The sequence below is a fragment of the Sciurus carolinensis genome, chromosome 1 (assembly GCF_902686445.1).
Source record: "Sciurus carolinensis chromosome 1, mSciCar1.2, whole genome shotgun sequence".
In the NCBI taxonomy this organism is placed as follows: Eukaryota; Metazoa; Chordata; class Mammalia; order Rodentia; family Sciuridae; genus Sciurus; species Sciurus carolinensis.
Window position 1 is genome coordinate 185898529 of NC_062213.1, and position 13614 is coordinate 185912142.

Here is a 13614-nt window from a genome sequence, read left to right on the forward strand (position 1 = left end):
TTTTTTTTTTTTTTTTTTGGTACTAGGGATTGAACCCAGTAGCATTATACTATTGAATAACATCCTCACCCCCTTTTAAATTTTGAGACAGGATCTCACTAAGTTGCTAGGGTTGGCCTCAAACTTGTGATCCTCCCACCTTCACCTCTGGAGTCGCTGGGATTACACATCTGCATCACTGTATCTGGCTGTAATCACTTTTTATAATAATTTTTTTCCAACTACAAAAGTATTATATGCTTATTAAAAATATAGTTGAGTATAAAAAAGAAAGCCAATTGAAACAACTTTTTGAATTTTTTAAATAAACAATTTGTTTTAATTTAATTTAATTTTATTGTGGTACCAGGGATTGAACCCATGGATGCTTAACCACTTTGCCACATCCCCAGCCCTTTTTTTATTTTTTATTTTGGGACAGGGCCTCACTAAGTTGCTGAGGCTGGCTTTGAACTTGCAATCCTTCTGCCTCAGCCTCCTGAGCCACTGGGATTACAGGCATGTGCAACTGTGCCTGGCTGATATAAACAATTTATAATGATAATTTTAAAACAATTTTACAAACAATTTATGATTTTATAACTTATAATTATTTATAATTATTATTTGTGGGGTACAAACTGATGTCATGTTTTTGCAATCACAGATATACCAAGTATGATCGTTTCCAAAAGCAGTTTCAGCCAGGAAGGAGTTGTGGTGCATGCCTGTTCTCCCAGTGACTTGGGAGGCTGAGGCAAGAGGATTGCAAGTTTGAGCCCAGTCTGCGCAATTTACCAAGACTCTGTCTCAAAATAAAGTAAAAAGGGCTGGGGACGTAGCAATGTGGGATAATTAAATCAATCTAATTAGCATATGTGTCATCTCAAATATTTATACTTTGCCATGAGGATATTTGAAATATATTCTCAGCAATTTTGAAATGTACAGAACACTACTATTAGTGATATGGGCACTGTGCAATAGATGGGAAAAAATAAACAACCGCATTCCTCCTGCCTGAGAATGTCCCCTTTCTCTTTCCATCCCCCAATCTCCAGCCTCTAGTAAACACGCTTTTACTGTTTTCATGGATTTGATTATTTTAGGTTCTACATAGCAGTGTAGAGCATGTGTATTTGTCCTTCCCTGCCCGGCTTTTTTCACGCAACACAATGCTCTCCAATTCCATCCACGTAGCATGACAAAATTTCCTTCTTATTTCACTTTATTTATTGATCTTGCAGTGCTGGGGGTTGAACTCAGGGCCTTATGAATGTGAGGCGAGCATTCTACCTCTGAGCTATTTCCCTCTTCTTTTTTTCTTTTTTCTTTTTTTGTACTGGAAATCAAACCCAGTGGTGCTCCAGCACTGAGTTACATCCCCAGAACTTTCCGGTTTTTATTTTGAGAAAGGGTCTCCTTAAGTTGCTGAGGCTGGTCCTGAACTTGTGATCTTCCTGCCTCAGCCTCCTGCATTGCTGGGATTCCAGGAGCGCATCACATGCCCAGCAGAATTTCCCTCTTTTTAAAGGTTAAATAATATTTCATTGAGTACACAATACCACACTTTTCTTTATTCATCTGTTGATGGGCACTCAGGTGAACACGGGAATTCATGAACTTTTAACTGAGATCCTGAAAACACCACTAAGAAAGTAGAACTATTCAAATATACTTTATATACTTTATCTAGTAAAAACAAAGGCACCAACTACCTATTCCTGAGGGGGTCTGAATTCTGGCAACAAACTGTTCAAAACACTGCTGACAGAGATTTGGGAAACAATTTCTAAGCCTCAACCAAAAGAGAAGGTAGCCAAGATGACTGGAGCATTCCATAAAATGCAGTGGGATTCCTTCTTTTGATTGGCAAAGGTTACTAGGAAGAAAGAAACAAAACCCCCTATTTGTCCCTATAGCCGAGATGATGTGAGAAATAAAAAGAACTTTTTTTTTTTTTTGCAGTGTTGGGGCTTGAACCCAGTGCCTCAGTATCCGCTAGGCAAACACTCTGCCATTGAGCTACATCCCCAGCCCCCAAAAGAACTTCAAATAAAAGGCCCAAAACAGGATGAGAGCAAAAGGTGATGGGGTGGGGAAACCTCAGACATGGATTATCCACCGCTACATTCAAAGTACAATAAGAAATAGAATTGGCTATGAAAGGGATTTTAGGAAACCACCAACAATATAAAAACAGCAGAACTGAATTTAAGGATAAACTAGGATTCTGCAGTTCAGGGGAACAAAATTAATGGGTTTTGAGAACAACTCCTTGCCATGCCGAAAGTGCATCTGTCATCAAGTCCTAATGAGGTAGGAGGGCACTCAGAGCATGGTGTTACTTTGACAGCTTCACAACTTTGACAGTGTTACTTAAAAGCATATTAACTAGTACAGTGCTGGGTCTGTATGGTGGCCAGCAAAAACTGTTTGAGGGGTGGTTCCAGGGATTGAACTCGAGCACTTGGCCACTGAGCCACATCCCCAGTCCTATTTTGTATTTTATTTAGACAGGGTCTCACTGAGTTGCTTAGTGCTTTGCTGTGGCGGAGACTGGTTTTGAATTCACGATCCTCCTGTCTCAGCCTCCAGAGCTGCTGGGATTACAGGTCTGCAACGCCACACCGGCTTAATTCTGTAGCTTTTAAAGAGAACTGGTTGGGAATGGAGACGCAGCTCAGTGGTGAAGAGCGGGTTCAATCCCCAGCACCGAGGCAGGGTGTAAAGCTGGTTGTTGAACACTGTCTGTGCCTTCAACAGCTTTTATATGCTGGTGAAATGTCATTTTTAGGAATAATCACCAAGTTCTACCCTAGAGGATATTAGAGTAGCTTTGTGAATTCACACTAGCATCCTTTCTAACTTCCTTGTAGAAAGCTAAAAAGTGCATATTCTTTTTTTTTTTTTTTTTTTTTTTTTAGGTAACATGTATTATTTGTCTTTTTTATTAAAATCTTTTTTATTTTTACAGACTGCATTTTGATTCATTGTACACAAATGGGGTCCAACTTTTCGTTTCTATGATTGTACACCATGTAGATTCACACCATTCATGTGATCATACATATACAGGGTAATACTGTCTGTCTCATTCTACTATCTTACTCTGTTGAGACTTAGAAGACAAAAACAAGACAGGAACCATCTTCCCACTGTTGGGGCTGTCAGTGCCAGCAAGCACATTAATGGAAGTGTCCCAGTGTCAAGGACTCCATGGTTGAGAGGAGACAAATGTGACGAAGCCGGCAGTCGCTATTTGGTCGTGTTGAGGGACAGTTGAGCAGTGTCACTGGCCGCCTCCTCATCCCCTCCCTAGTGTGCCCCCTGGCAATCTTGTTCTGGGAATCATTCCTGAAGGCTTAACCCGGGGCCCACTCCCCTCAGGTCTTCTGATATTATAAGCATCCAATTCTTTATTAACTCCTTTTCTGCTTAAAATACTACAGTGGTTTCTATTTTCTGCATCGAGATCCAGACATTATATTGGTACATTATTTTCCTCAATATTTAAGCAGGAGGAGCCAGGCATGGTGGGGCAAGCCGGTAATCCCAGCAGTTTAGGAGGCTGAGGCAGGAGGAAAACACAAGTTCAAATCCAGCCTCAGGAAGGCAGGGAGGCCCTAAGCAATTTAGCAAGAGCCTGTCTCTAAATAAAATATTTTAAAAGGGCTCAGTGATTAAAGTGCCTCTGGGTTCAATCCCTGGTATTCCCCCAAAAAAATTAAGCAGGGGGGTGAGCAGTGTCTGTGAGCTGCCCATCAGGCAGTGTACTCTGGGGTACATGTGGAATGAGACTGACTGCATGCAAATTCTGGCTCTTTAAACACTAACTGGGTAACCTGGAAGTTAGCTCCTCTGTGCCTTAATTTCTTCATCTGTAAGATGGGGACAGCTCAGAAAGTTGTGGGACAGAGTAAATAAGAAGATAATCCAAGTATAGTGCTTATAACCCTGTCCTTTTATAACAAGTCCTAGACAAATGTTGGTTACTATCATCACCATTATTATTATTAATTAAGCAAGCCGCTTTAAAACACTGCTTTTACTTGGTAGAAAAAGCAAGCATTTTAGAATTTTATTACCATGCATTTTCTTGTGGCTTTCAGAATGTCAATTTACACAGAGGTGATCACAGCTGAGCACGGTGGCATGTGCCTGTAATCCCAGTTAGGAGGCTGAGGCAGGAGGATGGAAAGTTCAAGGCCTGGATTGGTTTGCCAAAGTGTGTTCTGATGGTGAAAGGAAAATTGCAGATTTTGGAATAAAACTTTCCCCAAATATTCTGAAATTATAAGGATTTCATATTGCACCTTAACCAACAGTGCCAGTGAGACAGAGGAATCTGAAGGTGATACAAAGCCTCTGCCAAACCCTCCATACTTCACATATGCAGTTGAGAGTCACAGCACTCAAAGCAGCAGGGATTTTCTGGAGAGTTAGAAAAACAATTACAAAAAAGCTATTTCATCTTTTGATTCAATAATTAATTTTGCACTGTTCCAAACTCCATACAGTTATACCCAATTTCTTTTCCTATATTTTTTACAGCAAAAAATGTTTTATTCTATTTTTATGATGAGGGCAGACAGCTAAACTGAAAGGTGAGATACATTCATTCAATTTGTATTTATTGCCCAGTGCAATGATGCATACCTGGAGTCCCAGTGATTCTGGAGGCTGAGGCAGGAGGACTGCAAATTTGAGACCAGTCTCGGCAATTTAGTGAGTCCTTAAGACTCACTCTCAAATTTTAAAAAATAAATAAATAAAAAGGGTAAGGAGTATAGCTCAGTGGTATAGCACCTCTGGGTTCAACCCCCTAGTACCAAAAAAAAAAAAAAAGTATTGGTTGGTGTGTGTAGTAACTCAGTGAATCTGGAGGCTGAGGCAGTAAGTTCCATGCCAGCCTTGGTTACTTAGTGAGACCTGCCTTAAAAAGGGATGGAGATATAGCTCAGTGGTAGAGAACCCCTAAATTCAACCCCCCAGTACCACACACACACGCGCGCATGTACACACACACACACCACACACACACACACACACACACGATACATTTATTGACCAGCTACTGTGTGACAGGCTACACGTGACCCTGGGAATACAAAGATGAATGACATGTCAAAAGTCAGTGTTCTTGGGCTGGAGGGAGAGCTCAGTGATAGAGCACTTGCCTAACATGCACAAGGTCCTAGGTTCGATCCCCAGTACCAAAAAAAAAAAAAAAAAAAAAAAAGAAAGAAAGAAAAAAAAGGTCAGACAGAAAGGAAGAGAGAAAGGTTTTTAAACAAAATTATAATACAATGAAGAAAATATCCATAGTAGGTGAGAATTATAAACCCAAGAGCCCAAGAGGCAAATAACCATGCCTGGAAGTATCGGGTAAGTTGGGTTGGGCCAATAAAAATAACAAGGGCTGGGCATGTCACTCAGTAGTAGAGTGCTTGCCTAGCATGTGTGAGGCCCTGGGTTCAATCCCCTGTGTTGCAAATGAAGAAAGAAAAAAGAAAAAGAAACAAAATAAAAACAGCTTTGGCCAGGATGTGAAGACATCCAGCTTTCCTATATTGCCAGAGGACATAGAAAAGGGTACCAACACTTTGGAAAATCTGACAGTTCCTTAAATTATGAAATCAAATGGCCAAATGGCCCCAAAAGTCCACTCCTAGGTATATATTCTAGAGAATAAAACATCTGTCCACACAGATGATTATATACAAATGTTTATAGGAGTATTACTCATAAGAGCTAAAAGGTAAAAACGGTTGGGCATGGTGGTGCATGCCTGTAATCCCAGTGGCATGGGAGTCTGAGGGATAAGGATCACAAGTTTGAGACCAGCCACAGTAACTCTGCATTATCCTAAACTTAGAGGGGCTCTGTCTCAAAACAAAATATAGGGATGTAGGTCGGTGGTCAAGCGCCCCAGGTCCAATCCCCAGTACCATCAATCAATCAAACCATCAATCAATCAATGGTAGAAACAACCCAAGTGTCCATCAATAGACAAACAGATAAACAAAAATGCAGAATACCCATACAATGAATTATAATTCAGTCATAAAAAGAATGAAATAATGATACATGTTACATGAATGAACATTAAAAATCTCATACAAAGTGAAAGAAGCAAGTCACAAACACCATGTTTTATGATTTAATTTATATAAAATGTCCAGAATGGGGAGATCCATAGAATCAGAAAGTAGTGGTAGTTCTCAGGGAATAGGGAGACATATGAATAGGGATTGACTGTTACTAACTGTGGGGTTTCTTTTCGCAGTGATGAAAATATTCTTGAATTAGAGGGTGGTGATGGTTGCACAACTTTGTAAATGTACCAGAATACTCTAAACTGTACATTTTTAAAGGCTGAATTGTATGTATGGTATGTGAGTTAGATCTCAAAATAAATAGCTAAGCACTTGACACTCATTATCTTACTTCAGTCCTCACAATGGCCTTATGAGGTAAATATTGCCGTGATTCCCACTGTGTAGGTAAAGAAACAAAGACAGAGAGAGATTAAAAGATATCTTCAAAACTGCACAATGAGCAAGTCAGCAGATTAGGATGCAGGCAGACTGACCCCAAAGCCAATAAGCCTAAGTCCTGCCCTCCTCTGCCCACCAGGACCTACACAATCCGCCAGAACACTGCCTGCCACCGAGTTAGGGCCCAATGAATCACAGGTATTACTGAGAAGATGATCCAACTTACAGACCCAAAGAATCTGAGAAATATGGAAGAAACAGGACCAGAGAGGCAAGGACAAGAAATAACAACTTAAAGGCTGACGCAATTGTTGAAAACAAGAAATGGTGAAGAATTTACTAAGACAATGGTGGTGAAGACTGAGGAAGGAGCAAAAGGGAGGGGAATTTTTCAAAAAAATTGGAAATGTCCTGTACATGGGGGTCAGTTACAATATTCACATCTACAGGACTTTAACGTAACTTACAGTTGTAATAGTCCTCTTGACGCATTTAAGAAAGGTTTATTTTCAGAATGTGTGATAGTAATGGATATGGGTGATACATTTCAGATTTTGTTTCAGTACATTGATTTTATAAGTTGAAATAGCAAGTTTAGACTAATTCATGTGAGACACCGAAAAGTCAAATGGAAACATTCTAAATATCTCTAAGAGTTAAATATCTATTGTAGATTTAAGATTATTACAGAATTCAAGATTCCCATTAAGTTCAATGACCTTTAAAAAAGGGGTTGGAAAAAAACAATTACATGTTTTAGGAACCATTAAGTTTGAAGGTCTTTGGAATAGAAAGAAAAGACAAACTGAAGATTTAAGTCTGGAAGACCACCTGTTTTAAGGTAGACAGCATTAATCTAGAACTGGTGTGTCCCACCAGGGTCACCAGAACGAATCTCATTAGCCCCCCTAGCAAAAAGCCCTGGATCGGGCTGGGGATGTGGCTCAGTTGGCAGAGTGCCTGCCTCACAAGCACAAGGCCCTGGGTTTCAATCCTCAGCACTGAAAAAAAAAAAAAAAAGAAAGAAAAAAAAAGTCCTGGATTAAAAACTTCCGTTAACTGGAGTGGTCAAAGTATCCTCTGATGGATAAACATCTTTTGTAACTGGGAAGATTAAGGATTAAGTACTAAAACACTTAATAGCGATAGTTTACAAAATTCACATTACAACTTAATCCTCAGTGCAACAGTATTGAGGAGCCTTTAGAAGATTATTAGGTCTGAGGGTTTGCCACATGGAGGGGGAGAGAACCCTAATGAAAGAACTCCAAGGAGTGAATTTGCCCCTTTCATCCCGTCCCTCCCTTCTGCTATGGGAGGACACAAGGTTCATCCTCTCTGGAGAATGGAACAATAAGGTACCATTTTGGAAGCAGATACAGATAGCACTGCCAGGGCCTTGATCTTCCAGTATCTTGGGTATCCACAACTGTTAAGTAATAAATTTCTCTTCTTTATAAATTACCCAGTTTCAGGTATTTTATTGTAGCAGCATAAATGGACCAAGAGAGGAAAGACCAAGAATTAAGTATAAAAACATTTAAAAGAATCAAAACCCGAATTGGAAAAGTTTCATTGTGATATTTGTCCAAAGCAGGTAAGAGAGTCTCATGTGGGCGTCTGAGTGAAAAGTACTTCAGGCAAACGGAATGGCAAGCGCAAAGGCGCTGAGGTGGAACAAGCAGAGGTGTTGGAAGAACCTCAAAGGAGGGATGGGGAGGGCAATGGGAGATGGAGTCAGAAAGTGGGGGCAGATTATGAGAGTAGGAAGGGTGTAACCAGTTCCTGTAGGGTCTTGGAAACTATTAATGGGTCTTTGGCTTTTAGTATGCATAAGATGGGGAGCAAATGCCCAATTTTGAGCAGAGAAGTAACAAAAACTTACCTCCACAGTATCAAAAAATTTACATCAAACCCTTTAAATATTAACATACAATTATGTCACTGAAAGAGTTAAACCTGCTAGAAATTGTTTTATCTATCCCGGGTGGCACACACCTGTAACCCACTGGGGAGGCTGAGGCAGGAAGATAGAAACTTTAAGGCCAGAGTGGGCAAACTGGCAAGACCCTGTCTCAAAATAAAAATTTCAAAAAATGACAGTGGTAAGAGTGCTTGCTTAGCGTGTTGGAGGTCCACGGGTTCAATGTCCAGTACTGGGGGTGGGGGGAGTTTTATCTAAAAATAATATTTGAATGATAAAGGTTAGTTGAAGGTTTTTTTTAAAGCTTCTGGAGACTGCTCCGGTGGTTTCCTCCGAACAGTCCTAACAGGAGGCATGGGGAGGTTGGCATCACTCAGCTCCTGGCCTGGGGGAATCTCCAGCCTTAGTATATATTCCCTCTGCCAAGTGGAATAACCAATAGCCTGATTGGGTGGTTGTTGTATGTGAAATTAAGTGTAAGATTCCATGTATGTGCAAGCATTCCGTTTACTACACAGAGTTCTGCAAATATAAAGGTTTATTAAGAATAGAGGTGATACTGGCGCGCGTGGTTTGGAGCCCACTAGGTGTGAATCCGATTCCAAACACGTCTTGGAAAGGTGTGGAATATGGCTACTGGTACAAAGATAAATAAGCTCATCCGAACGGGAAGGGGGCCAAACCGCTAATTTACAAAAGAGGCCGTTTCCCTGGGTGGGAGGCGCGTGGGTACGGTTGGGTCGTGACACGAATGCTGGGGCTCAGTTCTTATTAGGAGTAGCCGTCTCCCTCCGGTTCTGAGCCCAGGACTGTCGTATCATGACATACGCCCACGGAATGGAGACTGCACTGAGAAACGGGCTGCCGCCCAAGGGGCTCTCTCTCCCGGCAGCGCCCCGCACGGCGGCCGCCCGTCGCTGCGCCGGCAGCCGGAGCCCGACCGCCACCGACCCGCCCGAGTGCGCGGCGCCCGACGGCTCCAGACACGCCCGGCACCGTCCCCCGCCGGCTTCCCGCCGCCGCCGCCGCCAGGAGGCTCCGCGCGCCTTCCCGCCTTTCCCCTGGGCCGGGCCGGGCCGGGTCGGGCCGAGCCGGGCGGCGGAGCGGACGCGGGCGCGGGCGGCGACGGCGCGGCCATTGTCCCGCAGCCCCTCCCGGGCGCGCAGGCAGGGCCGGCCGGCGGGCGGGAGGTGCGGGCGGGCGCGGGCACGGGCGGCCCGGAGCCGGCGCCCGCCGCCGCCCACCGCGGGCCACCCGGCCGCAGGCCAGGGCCACCGCCGCCGCCCGCGCCTCCTTTGTGACGGTCCCTAGCCCTCGGAGCCGCGCGCCGCCGCCGCGCTGCGCCCCGGGCTGCAAATGGCGCCCGCTCGCCTCTACGCCTCCCGCCGCTCTCGGGCCGGCGACGCCTGCGGGCGGCGCGCCCGGGGCCGCGTCCCAGCGCTGCCGCCGCCGCCGGCCGGGCCGTCCGAGCCCGCGCCGCCGCCGCCCGCGCCGCCGCCCGCAGCCAGGCTCGCGGGCCGGTCCCGGCAGCCCCGACGCCCCGCCCGCCCTCCGCCCGCGCCGCGCGCAGCCACTTACCGCGGGCCGCGGCGCACCGACCGGTCGCGCGCGCGGGCGGGGAAGGTTCCCGGTTCTCGGCGGGGGAAAGACCCCCTTCCGAAGCCGTTCCTTTGCGCCCTAAAACAAGTAGCCCCAACGTGAGAGAAACAAAAGGTATTTGCTGACGTGGGCGTTGGACAGAAACGCCCGAGGGCTGGGGACACAATTAAAGGGGCAACGCACAGATTTCAGGCACCAACCAGCAGCTTCGCCCACTCCCCCTGCCCTTGCCCACACCCCGCTGCACCCTCCAGAGGCTCCGGGGTGCCCAGATTCCCTGGCAGTTGGCTGCGGATCATTATTTTAGTCAAGAGCTTAATTTTAAAATTGTACTTTACGTTGGGAAAGGCGCCTCCGGAGGGCAGAAGGGCTGGATTTCTAGGATGTGGGGAAATTGGTTTAGGAAAGAGGGAGGGACTTAGGCGTGCCTACAATTACTGAATAAGTGCATGTGACATTATTGTACTTAAGTTCAGCAACGTCAAATATAAGAAATTTCCACAGAATTTTCCCTCTTTATTGAAGCAGTTATTTTAGTCGGGGCTAACCTTTTCTAAACCTCTGCAGGTCGCGAGCATTTCTTTTGAACAGGAAAACCAGAGCGAGGCCAAGATAAAGAGAACATAATTATTCGTTAATATGAAATTAGTAGCATCAGCAGATTTTTGTATTTCCAAATACAAAAATTTATTGTACATCAGGCTTCTTTTTTGACATGTCTCTAATATTTAGAGTCCCAACATCAGGTTGTACATTTGCTAAAATAGTAACTCACCAAATTTTCACTGTTCCCACACAAACAAAAATTCTGTAAACTACATGAGTTTTTTAGTGCCTTATGCTGGAGTCAGTTACTGAAAAGTACTGTGTTTTAATAAAACTGAGGGAAAAAAAGATTCATTTTCCAAAACATACGCTTAATTTTTTAATGATTTCCTCTCCCATATCTTTAACCAGTCAGGTTAGCCAAAGTTTATTACTTTGGTTTCATCAATAATTAGCTGTGCATTTTGAGGATCGGACTCTGTGAGAAGGATACAAAATATTTGCAACTGCATCCTGCTGTCCCTTCTGTATTATTCCAAAGGTGCTGTGTAATTCAGTTGTCGCCTCACATTCTGAATAAGTAAATAGAAATATATTGAAAACCACTAGCTATCAGTATCATTGAATGTGCTCAAGCTAATCTGCTAGCACATTGAAGATTCCTTCAGAAAGACCTGGACATTATTATAGCAAAAGGTTTTTCGTTTCTTTTGGTAATGTTGTCTGTGTTGCCCAGGCTGGCCACCAACTCCTGGGCTCAAGACTCCCAAGCAGCTAGGACTGTGGGAACTGGCACAAAAGGTTTTACCTTAGCCTAAATGAAATAAAACATGCAAAACAATTCTACAAGCATGTTTTTCAAGAGAGTACACCAGGTTGGTGATAAACTTATTTTTTTCGATGAAAAAAATTTTGTGCTTCTCGATGCTGTTGCCCCTTCCTTAACCAGCACTTATTCTTTTAAACTCTGGGGTTATTTTGGAGGGGAAAGGGAGAGTCACCTCTAGTTCATATTCTTTTTTTTTTGTGGTGTTGGAGATTGAACCCAGGGCCTTGCACATGCTAAACAAGTGTTCTACCACTGAGCTCCGCCCCAGGGGCCTTCAGTTCAAATTCTTAAGGTAGAGAATTCATTCCGGATTTTAACAGAGATTTATTCAGCACTCAGTATGGGTAAGGTGTTTGCTGTAGGCTCATGGAATGCAATTGTGATCTAAAAATCCATCTGGCCCCTGTCTTCATGGGACTTGCAGTCTAGTGAGGAGATAGGTGGTAATCAAATAAATATATAATTTGTTGCATGTGGTGTACACACTTGGAATCCCAGCTGCTCAGGAGGCTGAAGGACAGGTCAACCTAGGCAGGGAGACCTTATCTCAAAGATGTAAAAAGAAATGGGGGAAGGGATATAGCTTAGTGGTAAAGTGCCCCTAGGTTCAATACCCAGTACCTGCCCCGGCAACACACACACAGAAAGTGTAATACACAAATTGGAGGGCTGGGATTGTAGCTCAGTGGTAGAGCACTTGCCTAGCATGTGTGAGGCACTGGGTTCTATTCTCGGCATCATATATATATAAGTAAATAATTAAATATCCATCAACAACTAAAAAATTGGATAAACCTGAAGGAAAGGTACCTAGTGCTATGGGAACACAGAGGGAGTGGATATCTGTCTTATGAGAGGGGATTTGTTTGGGGGAAGGCTTCCTTGAAGAAGTTATGTTGATTAGAAATCTGGTGTAGAAATAAATAGGCAGAGTTGTGGGTGATCAGGAGCATTCCGACCAGAAGGAGCAAAATGGAAAGAGCGCTGGGTGGGAAGGAAGGTAGTATAAAAGGCTGACAGTGCCAGAATGCAGAGTGAGGGAGAGTGTCGGGGATGAGGTGGGAGAGGTGAGCAGGGGTCAGACCGCCATGGCTTTGTGGGCCATGTTAAGAACTTTGGAAGCCATTAATGTGTTTTAAGCTGGGCAGGGTGCATGTGACATGATGAGGTAAAGCATTTTGAAAAGATGACTGTGTGGAGAATAAATGAGAGGGAGGGAAAGGTGGATTACAGTGGTCCAGCTAAGAGATGATGGACTCTTGAACCAGAGTGAAGACAGAGGTGAAGAGATCAAGAGAAGTGGAGAGAGAACTCTGAGATACAGGTTGAGTGGAGAATGTGGGAGAAGGGCAGTCCCTTTGGCTCGTGGAACCCCATGGATGGTGGCTCTGTTCAGAGAGAGAAGACTGGAAGAGGATTGGATTTTTTTTTTTTTTTTTTAAGTTATTTCTTGTGGAATAGGAAAGCAACAAAGAGAATAAATCCAGCTTGGACATGTGGGATTGAGGTGTTCTTGGGCTACAGATTAGACATCGTCATTTTTTTTTTATGTTTGGAGATTTCCTTAACCTTATGATTAACTGGTGGGAGATAGTATCTGCCTTCTGCAATAGAATGTGAAAATGCCAATGACTGACTTTCCCAGAATCCCTTGCAGCTAGGAACAATGGCTATGATCTCCACTTTGAAAATCAGATAGACCCACTTTGACAATGGAGCTTTGGGATGCAGGAATCTCAAAGAATCCTTTCTGGTAATAGTGGCTGCAACTAATATCCAGGTGCCACAATGCTAGACTTGTAGTGGCAGAATCTACTGTTTAGCTCCAACACTTTGGGATGTAATGTTATGTTCTCAACAATACTGAGAACAGTGTTGGTTTCCTCATCAGCCAATTCTGTAGTATGAATTGGCTCCTCTTTCTGGTTGCTTGGCACAACTTCCAGCCCTTGTGCTCTGCCTCTTCCTGTGACTCTCTGAACTTTTAATATATTCATTTCTGCTTAAACCACCCAAGGCCAGTCTGTGCATCCTAAAACCCCTCATAAATACAAAATGATAAAAAGGGACATGAAAATATAGCTTGAAGTTTAACTGATAAAATTGTTTGAGGTAGTCTCTTTCTGCTTCCTGGCCGTTGTGAACTGAGCAGTTTTCCTCACCGTGCCCTTTTGCCATGATGTTCTGTCTCATGTTGGGCCCAGAGTTCTGAAATTGGCCGACCATGGATTGAACCT

The 13614-nt window shown here is 43.7% G+C and overlaps 1 protein-coding gene across 4 annotated transcripts in view; it reads right to left on the reverse strand.

Moving 5' to 3' along the window:
* Nucleotides 1-10358, reverse strand: part of Zbtb8a (zinc finger and BTB domain containing 8A) — a 47159-nt gene extending 36801 nt beyond the window's left edge. Inside the window, exons 1-2 of one of the 4 annotated variants that reach the window (XM_047539598.1) lie at nucleotides 10341-10358; nucleotides 9982-10080 (exon numbers count right to left, since the gene is read on the reverse strand). The gene's annotated coding sequence lies outside the window, so the exon portion shown is untranslated. Of the gene's footprint in view, nucleotides 1-9981; nucleotides 10214-10340 lie in introns of those variants that run through there. The other 3 variants (XM_047539590.1, XM_047539609.1, XM_047539618.1) reach the window with 3 other exon arrangements.
* Nucleotides 10359-13614: the final 3256 nt, after the last annotated feature.